We start from the raw sequence: 17,229 nt of genomic DNA on the forward strand, positions 1-17,229 counted from the left end.
GCAGTGAGCCGAGATCGCGCCACTGCACTCCAGCCTGGGTGACTGAGCGAGACTCTGTCTCAAAAAAAAAAAAAAAAAAAAACTACATAATATGTTAACATTATGTGAAAATGGCAAAAAATTTTGAACAACTTTTTTGAGGGAATGAATTTTGTGAAATGATGTTTAAGACGTGGAGAAGAGTGTTAACACTACAAGGAGGCAGAAGAAAACAGGAAATATAGTAACGCTTATTACTATAGGTACCATTTTATTGATGGTTATCTCATTTAAACAACTTCAAACATATGAGGTAGGTATTATTATCATAATTTGCAGGTTATAAACTCTTAAGTAAGTAGTGGAGTCAGAATTCAAACACAGGTCTCTCTGCTTCCAAAGCCCATACATTTTTCTCCTCAAAGAAAGAGAAAATAGAGAATCAGGCCAAATAGACATTTAGGAAGCTGTGTTTGATTTCTGGGTCTGGCACTGACTGAATAGTTTATTAACAAATTGTTGCCTCCTATTTTTCATCTTTAATGGGCACAAGGACTGACCACTTGTAGTTTGCTTTGCAAATGCCAGAAGCCAATACCTGTAATATATACAGAGGTTTTCAAGTGAAAGATAAAGGCCGATTACTATATTATTATTTAAAAATTTTTAATTTAGCTCAGTAGTTCATCAGATCAAAGTATATTTAATAAAATATACAGGTGTTTCGGTGAAACCCCGTCTCTACTAAAAATACAAACAAAATTAGCCAGGTGTGGTGGCAGGCGCCGGTAGTCCCAGCTACTCGGGAGGCTGAGGCAGAAGAATGGTGTGAACCTGGGAGGCAGAGCTTGCAGTTAGCCGAGATCGCGCCACTGCACTCCAGCCTGGGCGACGGAGAGACTTCGTCTCAAAAAAAAAAAAAAAAAGGTGTTTTATAAAAATAAACAGGTGTTTATGGGCAGTGTCATTCTAACTTTTGTGTGTTTTTTTGTTTTTGTTTTTGTTTTTGTTTTGTTGTTTTGGTCAACAATACGGTTCTTTGAACTTAATTATAAGATTTATGTTGGGGAAGACTCAATAGCAACTAATCACCAAAACCTGGCAATAAGTAGAAATGTGGATAAGGAGGAAAAGCAGTATCAATTTTAAAAATAACTCTTAATAAAGTCTAGTTCAAAACTCCTCTTCATTACTTCTCTCAGAAAAGAGCCATACATTTTCAGTACAATTGAGAGTCTTGATTTTTCAATATATTCATTATATTAGTCTGTTCTCAGTCTGTAACAAAGACATATTTGAGACTGGGTAACTTAATTGACTCACAGTTCAGCCTGGCTGGGTAGGCCTCAGGAAACTTACAATCATGGCAGAAAGGGGAAGCAAATATGTCCTTCACATGGCGGCAGGAAGGAGAAGTGCAGAGCGAAGAGGAAGAAAGACCCTTATAAAACCATCAGATCTGGTGAGAACTCAATCACTGTCATGAGAACAGCATGAGGATAACCGCCCCCATGATTCAATTACCTCCCACCAGGTCCCTTGCAGGACACATGGGGATTATGGAATTACAATTCAAGATGAGATTTGTGTGGGGACACAGGCAAACCATATCACTCATTATAAACATGCCAGTGAAATTGAGGTGTTCTTCCTCTTCTCCCTCAGGCCTCCAACAAGAACCATTCCACACATCCCCAAACACTTTCACATGCACCACACATACACATACCACAAATGCATAGAGAACATGTGCTCCTCACACACACCACACCTATACAACTCACACACACAAAGCCCACACATACAACTCACACATGCAGCAAACACACACACACATACACACACCACTCTACTGACACCCACACCATTTGTGCCACACAAATGTACACACCACTCCATACATACCACATCACACACCAAAGGCACTATACACATACACACACTACTCCACACACCACACCTTGAACAGGTACCACACGTATACCACAGGCACCACACAAATGCACACACCACTCCCAATACGCTCCCACACACTCACACCACCACCATCCATATGTACAACCCCACACAGTCACGCCTTAGAAACCAGGAAATGAGAGAAATAAGATTGCCTATTGACATTTAAAAATTTAAACCTATGTTTAATAAATCAAAGTTGAAGTACACTAAATTGCCTTAAAGCTCTGTTTTCAAAATGCAGGAGAGTTTATGAGTAACCTGGGATGCTTACTAAAAATACAATAATGGCCCTGCCCCAAATTTGAAGTAGAATCCCCAGGGAAGAACTTGAAATCTGTGTGTTTAATGCACCTCTTAGGTAACCCTTTTTGAGAAAAGATGATTCCCTAGTAAGACTTGTTTGTCACATGAGCGGGGCAGGGATGGATTTTCCTGAAGCTGATGACACTTCAGGCCCCCCAAGTCCTAGGCTCCTGATATTCAAAACATCTGTGAATAATATCTACGTCATACGTTTGAAGAAGGTGTTCTCTCGGGTAGTAGGAGGGGACAGCAGCCTCTGTCCCAACCTTGGGGTAAGGGATCCCTTCTAAATGGAGTGAGGTCAGTCCTGGGGCTGAGGGCAGGGCTCCTGCTACCAGGGCTACCTCCACTTTCACCTCCGTCAGCAGAAACCTGACCCTGGTCACGTGGAAATATGCTGTTGCTATTTGACCCCTAGGAAATTATCTGGACCAGAGACTGAAACACAGCTTGGAGGCTGCTAGGACCACTGGCTCCCTGCAGGACTGCTGTTCTTACTGGAGCAACTGCAGTAGCAGAGGGCCTTGCAGGTGACATCAGAGATATGGGCTTCTCCATGGGACCCTTGCCCTGCTATTTGTCCCCTAGTGCCTGAGGAAGAAACAAGGGAGGAAGAAACACAGGTGGCATTACAAAACAACTTGAGAAGCTAAACTTCTCTAAACCTCTATACAAAAAGACAAAAGACTGAAATCTCTTTCCATTCTCTCTATAGAAAAAATTGTAACTGTATGAAGAAGGGATCAAAAAAGGTAGTAAAAATATTACATAGTGCATTAAGCAGTTAATATTAATATTCATGCAAATATATGATTTCTCTTTATTTTGTGTTGCTTTTCATATCTATTGGTCTTCTACATTTGTAAATGTTAGTGATTTGTCATTCTAAATTAATGACCACTTTTATACCAATTTTTGTATTCATGTTTTTCAGAGAGATCCAAGTTATATAAACTTCAGTGCCAACCAAACCTGGATCTATCAATGGAATTACAGAAAATAAACAATCACACCAACATTGCCAAATTTTATTAATGACCTCATTATCTCAGGGAGATGCTGCTTTGCCCAGCTATGCCAGTTCCCTGCTTACTTCTCAGAGATACCAATTGTGTGGATTGAAACCTGTGTCTGTCAGTCAGAATCAGATTCCACTAAATATCTAAATCATATTCCACGATCATCAGCCACTTCCTGATGACTTGGCTTTCCATATAGATTTTTAAGAAGAGAGGATGTGCTGGTCAGTTCTAGTTTCATTGGCTGACGTGTGCTGGCACATTAAGAACCTGGTTTATTTATCAGTCCCTTGTGATCTGTTAGTGTGAATCTATGCTTTGGAAAGTAAGTCACTCTGGGACAGGAAATCAAACTTTTAAACTAGAAAAACTACTGAGAGGCAGATGCTGGACCTTGCTGTATGCACCAGGGCAAACATTTCCTATGGAGAAGCGTTCATTGTACCAACTGCTAAAGTCTCACATCTGAGTACCTCTCAGGGCATTGCTCTCTGCTAATGAAAGCTGCCTCATCCAAGTTTACAAATGCTCACTAGGGGTAGATAACATCCAATGACTGCTGAATGTGGGAGATCAGTGGAGGCTTGGCCTTTCTTGTCTAATCCAAAATAACTCTGAAGACCCATTCTTGCTTCATAGCTGCCTGTGAGATCTTGTGAGGCTTGTTGCTACTGCATTGAAATTCTATCCAATCCTGCCTCTCTCACTCCCTTATAGGTGTTTGTCCTAAGATCATTTCCCAATAAGATTACTGCAAGCAAATTTCTGTTTCTTAATCTTTTTCTTGAGAACCTTGACTAAAACTGTAATATACATTCATTATTTTTTACTTTGAAATGTGACTTGTCATTTAAATTAATGTTTGAGCTTCTGATTTCCATCTTGTCTTTATTAGTGATACCAACAAAATAATATGTCCCATTCATGCAGCCATAAAACTGCTAATCTGAAATCTAGTTACACAGTCCCTTAGGTTTAAAGTGTATGGTTAAAGGCACAAATGCATGAATGACTAGTAGAATCATCAATGCCTAGTAGAATCATCAATGCCTAGTAGAATCATCAATGCCTGTTAACATACTGCAAGTGACATATTACCAAGTTTCTTGACTGACTGGTCTGGTCTAAATAGTTTCTTTTATAGTTTATTTAGAAATTCTAGTTTAGACATTGAGATATTACATAAAATTTAACTCAAGGAAGGCCATTATATATATATATATATATATATATGTTATTTATTTTTTTTGAGATGTAGTCTCACTCTGTCACTCAGGTTGGAGTGCAGTAGTGTGATCTTGGCTCACTGAAACCTCTGCTGCCTGGGTTCAAGCGATTCTCGTGCCCCAGCCTCCCAGGTAGCTGGGACTACAGGTGCGCACCACCATGCTTGGCTAATTTTTTTGTGTATTTAGTAGAGACGGGGTTTCGCCGTGTTGGCCAGGCTGGTCTGGAACTCCTAATCTCAAATAATCCACCATCCTCGGCCTCTGAAAGTGCTAGGATTACGGGCATAAGCCACCGCGCCTGGCCAGGCTGTTGTATTTCAGTGTTCCTTTCAACCAAAAGCAGCGAGTACCTCTTGTGAAAACAAACATAGTGATGGCTTACAGTGGTGATGGCTTTTGGGGTTGTCAGATGTCCAGTATATTTAGGAGGAGTTATATGACTCAAAAAACCTAAAACTACTTCTACATTTGAATGAAAGAAATGAGAGAAATAATATTTCTGTGGTTTTGTAGATTAAAATCCAGGTTGTTTCTGCTTCATAAGCTAAGAAAACCTGTGAAAAGAAAACATTAAGGCATAGATCACGCAGTTGCTAGCCAATTTCCTCTTACCTCTCTTATGTCAAAGTGATTTGTGGATTTTTTTCCCAAAGACTCTGTTGTTAATCAAAGTGAGAATAATGCCATTTCTCCTTAGGCAAATTGTGTGTATTGCCAAACCTACTACTGCTTATTTTAATTTGTGGAAATCATAACTGACCCATTGTGTATGTGCCAGTTGAGAAATATGCTACATCTGATCTATTTATGGGACTGATTAGAGGCCAGAAAAAAGGCTCATGAAATTCCACTCTGAGGGCAAAATTTCTCTCAAAAAATTTTTTGAAACTCATCTCTTTATTTAAATATGAGGGCCAGTTAGACATTGGCTGGAACAAAATTTTTCTTATCTTGAAAGTATATTTTTAAGGAAGCAGTAGTAGATATTTTCAGTATGCTTTGTTTTGTGAAAAACTGGAATTATCAACTGTATAGAAGTAGAATTACTCTGGAATATTTAAATGGACAAGAAAAACTTCCAACAATATAAAATATATCAATCTTATTAAAGACAGCATATCCTGATGGGAGATAGAATTATAATTTGACTAAGAGATTACAAGGTAGTGAAACAATTTCAGTTTTCTTTAATTGTGAGAGACATGAAAATATCTTCTGTTATTCAAAGAAATGCTATGATATAATTAAAATACACATTATTATATACGTTAATGCACCAAAGCATTAAAATGTCAAAGTAATTGTCACACACACATAAGATTGTATATATCCCATTCTCCAAGATGTGTGGTACACTTCAAGGATAGGCTCCAGTCCATCAAAAATAGTGTGGCAAATCTGAAAATTATGTCATCTGAGATAAGCTTTCTTGAGGAAATTCATTCTTCAATGTCCCTTGATTCTAACTTAATGCTGGCACCTCATGTTATTGTCCTCAGTTTACTCATGGCTCTGCTTCCAATTTGAGGATTAGCTCTCTGGGTTCTTTTGGCAGTTCTTCTTGGACTGGTAGCATAACCATGCCTCCTTTGGGCTTCTCCCCAGGGATTTAGGCTTCTATTTCCTCCCTGCTCTATCTCTATACACCTGCACATACGTATCTGTGTGCTGGCCTTCATGGCAGCTTTAGCCGAGTAAGGTCCAGACTTACCCCATTTTTGTTTTAAACTCAGAGGGATGAACCAGAAAAATCATACTCCTTTCTCAATCCTGGGTCTACTTCCACTACTCATCTTCATTTCTCTTGTTTGGCTGTCTAAATGCATGTTTCTAGGGAGACGTGGGGGAGGTGTGGAGAATATATTTGTGTATTGATGTGTTTTGGAGGACCAATTATATAATTCAGTCATTTCAAAGAGAGATGTTATTCTGCCAGTTACCAGTTAGTTTCTACCCAACTTTGAAAACCCACTTAGGTCTTCTTAAACTGTTCAAATGTAAATAGTAGAGCATTAGGATCAGGAAAAGTATAGAAATATATCCAAGCAGAGGAGTTTGCTCGTTTTCAGAAGAATAAAATATGATTATCATTGTTGTATATATATATCTTGTTGGACACACTTTTTTTAATACCTATTTCATACATCAGAGGAAATGATATTTGCTTTGCAAAAAAACACACCCATATGTCAATGAAAATGAAAGTTCAGAGTCACAAATTTGGTCAAAGAGATACAGTAGTCAGTGCTTTTAAAGATTTTAAAAGTGGTCTTCAAGCAAAATCTGACACAAAAACTAAAAATGTGGAGCTGCTTTGATGGTGATCATGGTTGCGGGGTGGCAGGGGGATTGAGAGAAGACCTAATTCCCACCTCCAGTAATGGCAGCTAAGTCACCCCTTCAGAGAGCTGAATCCTCTTCAGATTGTCACTTGAAAACTGTATTAATCCAACCTTTTCATTTAACAGAAAAGGAATCTGAGGCATAGGGTTTAAGTGACATCACCAGAAATTCCCAGGTAATTTGTGGCAGAGACTTCTTAAATCCTACGTTCCTCATTAACAGACTAGGAGTTCTTGCATCAAGACACATCAATATATGTACATATTGCTCATAATATAAATATTGCATATTATTATGTACTATAATTATATATGAATTTTATGGAGAAACAGTGTTTTCAAGCTGTCTCTCAGTTTCCAAACAATTTACAAACTCTTGATTTCTGAACCGTTTGAGTAATTTAAAGTAGCCTAGCCCATCCAGATATTTGATCAAAAATACTCCAGGATCTAGAGTCTCATTTACTGTAGTTCTGAATTAAATCATTCCATGGATGGTAAAGAAAATGTAAATAGCTCCAAAGAGCTTCTACATTTCTTCAAAGCTTAAGTTGGCTGCTGCTTGGCAATTTTAAGCTGATAAAGAATAAAGGCCACCCTATTTTAAGCTTTTTATCCAGTTAGCTGTTTGAAATGATTTCACAGTTCAGGCAGGGAGGCGAGCTGGGTAAACATATCGTTCACAAATAAGTTCTGTAGAATCCAGTGTGGAAATGGAAGAAGGTAGAAGAATGTTTGGCCTTATGACAACTGTGGAATTTGAGTCAAAAATAAAAGTATGCTGGTAATTCCCCATTGCTCAGGGAGTGCCTGCCCAACCCTGGAAGTTATTTCTTTGTGTTCTGTTTTTAGAGGTTTCTAGCTCTGTTCTAAAAAAGAAAATATTGAATGCCATAGTAGGGCACTGAGTCCATCTTGAAGAAGAAGAAGAGCATAACTCTATAATCTTTCTTGCTAGTCACTTCCAGTTGCTTTTTTTTGCCTCTGGGGAAAAAATGACAGATGCATGGATTTTCTTGCTTGTGGAATGGTTTCTTGCTTGCAGACTCCTTAAAGCAGAGAGGACACATTCATATTTGGGTTCTATGTTGTTGGTTCTCTGTGCAAATTAATTCTCAAGTCTAATAGCATATTCCCTTTATGATTTGTATGAAATCATTATCCCTGCCTTGATTCACTGACTCATTTTATGCTATCAAGATGTAAACTCTTTGAGAAGAATATCCTCCTATCTGAGTATGCAGGTTTAATTTTACTGTCACAGCACACGTGTACAAAGTCAGATACAACCGGGAGAGTCATCGGCCCTCAAGGTAGTCATTAGTCCATTGCAGGTAAGAGTAGGACAAGATGGGAGGCAGTTGAAATTATTATTAGGGGTGAGGTATTGCATCACTGCAGACATTATAAAATGCTTCCTATGTGGAAGGGTGTAAACCTAAGGTGCAAAGTCCATGGACACTGAAAAGTGGCTGGGCTGGTTTAACAAGATGGGGCAGTGGGAGGAATGCACAGATTGTATTTAATCTCTCCTTTTATTTCCATTTCTCCCTAGATATCAACTCTTTCCTAACTATCCCACTCCTTTCACCTTTAGGAATTTCCCTTTTATATTCTACCTGATAGACATTGGACTCCGGACGACCAATCCTCCCCTTTTATATCTTTAGTTAACTCTTACCTGCCCTGTCCTCTGCCAGGAAAGTATTAAACTATTTTGGGTTAAAGTGCTCAAGTGCAGCAGTGCTGAAGTATAAGCTGAATAGGCTTTAGAATCAGACAGGCCTGGGTTCTATGATTTCCCTTGTATTTCCTATGTGGCTTTAGGCAAGTTATTTGAACTATCTGAGTTTCAAATTATCAGTAAAACATGGATAATAATGTATAGCTAATAGAGTCATTTTGAAGATTAAGTGAGATAAGATATGTAAAGGAGCTAGTATTCAAAAACTTAGTTTCTTTTTTTCCTTTCCATTTTACTACCAATACTATCCAAAATTTATAGATTATCAGAAGTTTTAAATATCTGAAGTATCTAATGGTGGAAATTTTGAACATGAAAGACATCAATGAAGTGATTTCCAAGGAAAATTCCTTTCTGAGAGCTTTTCAATGATGTATTTGAGTCTGTTTGTGTGTTAAGGAGTATGTGTAGGCACAGAGAGTATGTTGACTATCTTCTGATTAAGCCTTCATTTTTCCATGCTTGCCTTTGCCCCAGGATGATGACTCATTTATAATCTTTATCACCTGGCTCCTGCACCCTCTGGCTTTTAATTAGGCCGAGCCTTTAGAGAACCACTGCAAAAGATCTAGATGTTTTTATTTCCCTTGATAGCTTATGGGAAGTTTGCCTAAGGTGGCACTACTGCTTGAGGCAATCAAGGTTCCCATGTCCTCCTGCTTCCTGGTGTGCTGGAAAACAGGGGAAGGAAAGAGACTCTGCCAGATCCCCTAGGGCTGCTGTGCTCTCCTTGGAAGGTCGCTTACCCTTTCAAGGTGAACTTCTCCGCATGGCTCTCTCCCAGTTTCAATAACTTCTCCTTCCCTGTGTCCTTTTGGACTTAGGGGTGTTAACTCCTTACCAACTTAGCATTCTTACACTACCCATTGTGATTCTCCTACACGCACACCTCTGTAAATAGTCTTTTTGTAAATACATCCTACTCAAGTTATCCTGATTTGAGTGTGCTATCTGTTCTGTATTGGAATCCTGATTTATACACAACATAAACAGAGTGGAATCAAAGAAGAGGACTCATTCCTGTAATGCAAGTTAACAAGGTTAGTAAGTCAGGCTTCCAAAATTTATTGTTATGTTTTCTAGGACATGTTTTGATTTGAGGTGTGTCTGAATAACAATCATCATTGTTTAAACCTCCTGTATGATCTTGCTGAATGCTTAATGAATGTTACTTGGAAGGCAGGATCCAAAATCATGGGAGAAAGATGAGAAAATAGCCACAGGAGGAAAACAGATGTATGGAGTGCACTTTCATGAAGATATTCAAATACAGTTGTTGAAATAAATTTGCATTTTTTTAAATAATTGTGCTCTTAGTTATGATGAATTTCTCTTCAATTTTTCTGACCTCAGTGCTTTATCTGGGTTATAGAGTTTCCTTAAACCCCTTAGTCTGCATACTGGAAAAGTCGCACTTCAGACTACTGGAAACTAAACAAATAGTAGGAAGACATCATCTGCTAATTCTATGAGTCCTCTTCTTCCTGTTGCATCTGACTCTTTTAGATTTGGTTTTGAAGAGATTTGATGAGGCAAGATTAGACAGAAGAAGAAATTTCATGAACATTTAGGAGCCCAGAATGATGGTGGCATTGATGTAAGGCCATACCAGGTGTGGTCTCTTTTTGGCCCAATCTTAAAAACCCAGCCTTCAGACAGAACTTATTTTTTTTAATATATATGAAAATGGAGTCCAAACAAGAAACTTTTATTAGGCTAAAGAAGAATTCTTATTTTTTAATTCTCTTGGCATTTTTATTTAACAAAAGACTAAAGAATGTGGCAAAGCAACATTGAAAATACCAATTTTTCCTCTTCCCAAGGCTTGAAAACTTTAATTTGAACTTTAAATACCTTTTCTACTTCATATTACTCATTTGACAGCAATTGTTTTAAGATACGGATTCCTCTTTCCTGGACATCTTCTGTTTGGTTAACATAATAATATACTTAAACCATGCATGTTTCACAGAGAATTGGCAACATTTTAGATATCTGCCGTTTGATTGGTGCTGCATTAACCTAGAGTATAACAAGCCTGGTGATGGATGTACAAGTGTCTACACTCATTAAACTTTGTATTTGCAGAGCAAATAAGTGCAGTTATGACACATATGTGAACACAGAAGGACAGAATTCACTTTTTTACTGTGTGGCCAGTAATACAAAATAATTCAAAGAGAAAAGATTCGTTTCTACATGGCTCCTCAGAAATGTTTGTTTTATAATATAACATAATATGTGTTAAAACAGGATGATCTCAGCCACTGTTTTTTTTTTTAACTGAGTATTTATTTTCCAAAACTATTTGCTTACCTTCTCACAAAATAATTCTCAATCTTACATTTACTGGGGAAGAGCTAATTATTTCCTTTACTTGATTTAAGAAAAATCTTTTATGTAGACATATTATATCCTGATGTTTAAAAAATCCTTTAACAAGGTCTTTAACAAGAACCTATATATTTTAGACTTCAGGTGGACATTTTGTAGTACACAGAAATTTGACTTAAATATTTGGTGTTAATCTGGGTTGTACTAGGAACAAAGTGATCCATGGGAAGGGGTATATCAGTTGTTGTTGTTGTTGTTGTTGTTGTTGTTGTTTTAAACTTAAGCTCGTACTTTATAACAAGAAGATTTTCTGTCAGTTTAGTTTTGTTTTTTAAGACAGGGTCACTCTGTCACCCAGGAGTGCAGTGGCGTGATCATGGCTCATTGCAGTGACCTAGAAGTGATCCTCCCACCTCAGCCTACTGAGTAGCTGGGACAGCAGGCATGCACCACCACACCTGGCTGATTTTTGTACTTTTTGTAGAGATGGGATTTTTCCTTGTTGCCTAGGCTGTTCTCAAACTCCTGAGCTCAAGCGATACTCCCACCTAGGCCTCCCAAAGTGCTGGGATTGCAGGTGTGAGCCACTGCGCCTGGCTAAGAGTATTTTTAAAATCTTAATAATGATAACAAAGGAGGTGATACATTTTCTTGATAGTAATTCTTTTACGGATAAATGTTAACTGTAGAGTTCTTTATGGATCAATATTTGGATGACTCAGTTATCAATTTCTTTAACAAAATATGCAATGGGAGCCCATTGTGGGGGCAAGTGAGAGATAAGACAATAAATCAGATAGCATGTGCTGTGTGAGTAGGCACAAAAGAAGATGGGATATGAGCATTTCTAAGTTAAACCTGCTGAAGAGCACAACTGCTCACAACTTAATAATTTAGGAATGGAACCATCAGGAAGTGAAGAGGCATGTAAAAGGAACAGAAGCACAGGCATCAGTACAGTACTGTTTGACAAAACATATCACAATTAATTGTCATGATGTTTGAAAAGCCTACTATTATTAATTCTGAAAATTAATAATGTACATATTAAACTATCTGAAGGTTGTAAAAAGGTATACCATGAAAATAAATTCTCTTGCTACCCCAATCCTGTATTCCCGTTTACTTTCTCAAAGATAACCATGGTTACAGTTTTTTTTTCTTTCTTATGTTAAACATAATTTTTTCATTAGAATACCTTCCTCTGAGATATTTTTTGGTTTTATACTGAGCAGGGGGTCTAACTCTCAGGAGATCCCTCCTCATCAAAAGTTAGTGCTTGGTCACTCTAGAAACTCTAGGGAGGCAAGGTAAGATACCTTGTGTGAGAAGTCTCTAGAAGATAATGTTTCTAATGGTTCCGTTTCCAATCAAATGACCTTGGAAAAAGCTCTGAGGATCTTCTTCTTTCTGGAAAGGGACTAGGCTTTGAACTTGGATTTAGGACCAGTACTAACTTATAATCTTAATTTGGATCTCAAGGATTTATTGTGGTTTACATGCATAGTTCTGAATGCAGTTTAACTCTCAAGGCACATATGGTTACAGGATAAGTACAGACAGAAGAGCATTATATCTCTGTCTGGCTTATTTTCCAGCTAAATTTGAATGACAACAGTCAGCACAAGTCTTGACTTGTTCTGCATTAGTTATTCTGTACAATGTATTCTCTTTGAGTAATAACTTCTTAAATAGTCAGAAATCTAGCATGATGTTTTTGATCAGTGTCCTTCAATTAGCTACTGTATGGCATGCTTAGTTGCATCATCCTTTCAGTCTGACCTTTGAGGTGATAGAAACTGACAGTAAAAGATCAGATCTGTTTCCTGCTCACAAACACCTTTAAATCTCCTTAGGTAAAAGCTGATCGGTTATTAGAAATTATAACAGATAACAAATTGTGAGTTACTAGTAACTGGCTTTCAGTTACAATTCCTGTGGTGTGGTGTGAGAAGGAAACTTCCTTTTCACTGTACACATTTGGACAATGAAATTGTCGAATTGCGGAATTGGACTTTGCAAATGTGTACGGTGAGTAGGAGTGAGTGACTTCCTTTTCATTGTACACATTTGCAAATTCCAATTCTGCAGTTCCACAATTTCATCGTGCAAATGTGTACAATGAAAAGGAAGTCTCCTACTCACTCTACACCACTAGCCTTCCGGCTCCTCCCAGGCCCAGAAACAACCACTGCTAATGGTTTCTTGTGCATTTTCCCAGAATTTTCTGTTTATGTAAAATATATAGATGACATAATTCTACAAATATATAAGATAATTTCACGTAAACAGAAATGTATGTAACATGTATTATATACAGTGTCCTGTATCTTGCCATTTTTACTTAACATTTTATTTTGGAGATTTTTTTTGTCCATGTCACACTTGGATCTATTTCATTCTTTTTAGCAGTGGTATAATACTAATGTATTTACTTAACCAGTTTTTTAGCTATGGACATCCATATTTTATCTTAATATTTGATTTACAGATTCTGAAGAATACCTGCACTTCCATTTTTGCTTACATATTTATTTTCTCTGCGAAATTGCTGAAAGAGACGTGTGCAGTTAGAATATTGACGGTCAATGTAGATATTGCCAAATTACCCTCCAAAGAAGCTGCACCATTTTTACTCAAATCAGCAGTTATGATAAGGCCTATTTTTCCAGATTTATGCCAATAGCTTGTATTGTCAACATTTTTCATCATTGTCATAGTAAAAGATAAAAAGTATACTTCATTTCTGTTTTACAATCAAATATATATGGTCAATTTGTCTTTTTTCTGTTTGAGTTATTGTTGTTACTTTCCTATTTTTCTAGTGGGTTGATGGACTGTTGTATATTAAGAAAATTGAAACATATTTAAATGTATTTTAAATAAACTCTCACAGTGTTTTTTTTTTTTTTGCCCTTCTAATTAATTTTTTTGCCATGTAAAAATTTGTAATGTTTATGAAAGCAAGTCACTTAATGATTTCTTTTATAAATTTCTGGACTTTATGCCTTGTTTAGAAAGGTCTTTCCCATTCCAAGATCGTTTCCCCCAATTGCCCCATTGTTTTCATAGCATAGTTTTGGTTTCATATTTTATTTTAAAATATTTCATATTTTGGAAATTTATTTTTATGGAAAGGATTTGGTTTTTTTTCACCCACACATGACTCACTATTTTCAGTCTCACTATTGATGTACCTCACCTTTTCCAGCTGATTTGGAAAGTGACATTTATCATATGCTAAATTTTCATACACATTTGGCTCTATTTGGGGATTGTACCCCGATGATCTCTTTGTTCTTGAAGAACTGCCATATTTTAATGCGTGTTTTAACAACCAAAAGAACTAGTTCTCCATCACTACTCTTCTTTCTTTTATGTCTATTCTAGCATGCTTAGATTTTTTTTTTTTTTTTTTAAGACGGGGTCTCACTATGTTGCCTAGGCTGAAGTGTAGTGGTGCCATCTCAGCTCACTTCAGCCTTGACCTTCCTCCCACCTCCACCTCCCACAGGCTTGCACCACCTCACCTGGCTAATATTTTTGTGTTTTTAGTAGAGATGGGGTTTCGCTATGTTCCCCAGGCTGGTCTTGAACTCCTGAGCCCAAGTGATCCACCTGCCTTGCCCTTCCAAAGTGCTGGGATTACAGGTGTGAGCCACCACACCTAGCCATATTTTTGTCTCTTTATTTTCTATTTTCCCCATATAATTCTAATGAGGTTCCAAAATATAAAATTTCACTTGTACTTTTGTTAGCAATCACATTGAATTTATGAAATAATTCATAAATAATTAATTCAGGGAGATCTACAATCATTACAATATAGTGTCTTTAAATCCAAGAACAAGAAATATTTCTTATTTTTTTCTTATTAGGTAGGATTTTCAGGTTTTCTTTACCTAGGTTTTGTTTCAGAACATTTTATTTGTTTATTTCTATTATTTTATACTTGTGTAGCTTTTGCAAAGGGTAACATTTCTTCTTTTGCATTACACTTTTAAAAAATATGTGTAGGAAAGCTATTGATTTTTCTGAAATAATTTTTGAAGTAGCCACATTCATAAGTTCTCTTATGGCTTCTAATAATGTTTCTGTTGATTATTTTGTGTTTTTCAGGTAAATAGATTTGTTTTAGGTAATATGCATGATGCAAAGACTTTTGGGAAGTGACTTTGTTCTACAATTAATTGTAGTCATGACCAAGATTCCCATGGTCCTAATCTCTATGTTGTTGTGTTGTTGTTTTTGAGACAGGGTCTTGCTCTGTCACTGAGGCTGGAGTGCAGTGGCATGATCATGGCTCACTGAAGCTTTGAACTCCTGGGCTCAAGCCATCCCCCCACCTCAGCCTACCTAATAGCTGAGACTATAGGTATGTATCACCACACCTGACTATTTTCTTTTTTTTTTGAGACGGAGTTTCGCTCTTGTTGCCCAGGCTGGAGTGCAATGGTACGATCACGGCTCACCACAACCTCCACCTCCTAGGTTCAAGCAATTCTCTTGCCTCAGCCTCCTGAGTGGCTGGGATTACAGGCATGTGCCATCACAGCCAGCTAATTTTGTAGTTTTAGTAGAGACGGCGTTTCTCCATGTTGGTCAGGCTGGTCTTGAACTCCTGACCTCAGGTGATGCGCCCGTCTCGGCCTCCCAAAGTGCTGGGATTACAGGGTTGAGCCACCACACCCGGCCCACACCTGGCTATTATTTTTATAATTTTCTAGAAATGAGGTCTCATATGTTGCTGAGGGTGGTCTTGAACTCCTGGGCCTAGGTGATCCTCCTGCCTCAACCTCCCAAGGTATTTGTTGCACTGCCTCCATCCAGGGAAAAATTTTTATCAGGCATCTATATCCCAACCCATTGATGGTGATGGGAATGGAACGGCTCTGCCTAGAGACAAAGTTAAATTTCTTGTGCTACAGGTACTGTACAATTGGCCTCTAATAGTCAAAACAACCCCATGTGTATGTGTATGCACGTACATATAGATAGATACATGTGTCTATATCCCTATGCATATACACATGTATGAACTTATACATGTGTATACATAGCACTTTTAAATTTAAATTTAAATTTTGAACAGATAATATATCCATATGGTTAAAAAATTTTAAAGTACAAAAGATATACAAAATAAAAGTACAAAAAATCTCCTTTCCATCCCTGTTTCCAGATCCCAGATTTCTCTCATGGGAGTCAACCTATTTTATCGTTGTTATTTACCCTTAATTCTATGCACATACAGGCAAATACACACATTTTTTATTTTTCACACAAATGATGGTTTTCTCTACACACTGTTTCTATACTTTATTTAGGGATAGAGGTCCATGAATAGGAAAGATAAAGATATAATACCAAAAACGTTTGCGATTCTTTTCCTGATGAACAAATCTGTTTTCTTCAGGTTTTATTCAATGTTACCCTCTGACCAGAGATGTCAGACACAAATCCTAGGAGTTGGGACTGAAAGGCAAAGCAAAGGGATAGAGTCGCTTTGCTCCATCTGCCTGACTGACTTGGTTATCTAGCTAATCTGGTCCCTGTTCCCCTCTTCCATTTGGATTTCTTCTATGGGGCTCCTCATTTCCCCATCGAGTCAAAACAATGATCCATCAGTCATGCACAGACATGTCTGGATCCAGCTGTGGGCTTTGCCATGTGTCTGTGCCAACTGGCGTAAACGAGATGACCAGGACATGTTTATGAATGAATGTATGCATGCATTCTAAAAGAGCTCCCTGCTGATTCAGTCCCAAATCGCTGCAGGATGCAACTACAGGAATTCAAAAAGACCACCCCACTATCTTAAACCAGAATACCTCTGTCGCATGGAGCATCAGTTTTCTTTTAATTTCCTCCAACAATTATCTTGGTACATAATTTAGAAATAAACAGTCTTGTTTTAAAGTTTTATTTTATCTTTCATTGACGCATAATAATTATACACATTTGTGGGGCACAGTGTGATGTTTCAATACATGCATACAATGTATGATGATCAAATTAGGGTAATCAGCATATCCATCACCTCAAGCATGTATCATTCCCTTGTAGTAAAAACATTCAAAATCCTCTCTTCTAGCTATTTTGAAATATAAAATATATTATTGTTAACTATAGTCTCCCTATTGTGTAATGGAACATTAGAATTTATTGTCTTTTTTTTTTAATCGCATAGCAAAGTAGTTTAGTTCTACTTCATAGTTGAAAAACAGAATAATTTGTGTATGATGGAGTAACAACGTTTTAGGGACACATAAATAATTTAATTGAATTCCAGTGTGCAACATTATATGATTGAGAATACA

The sequence above is a fragment of the Pan paniscus genome, chromosome 6 (genome assembly GCF_029289425.2).
Source record: "Pan paniscus chromosome 6, NHGRI_mPanPan1-v2.0_pri, whole genome shotgun sequence".
NCBI classification, from domain to species: domain Eukaryota; kingdom Metazoa; phylum Chordata; class Mammalia; order Primates; family Hominidae; genus Pan; species Pan paniscus.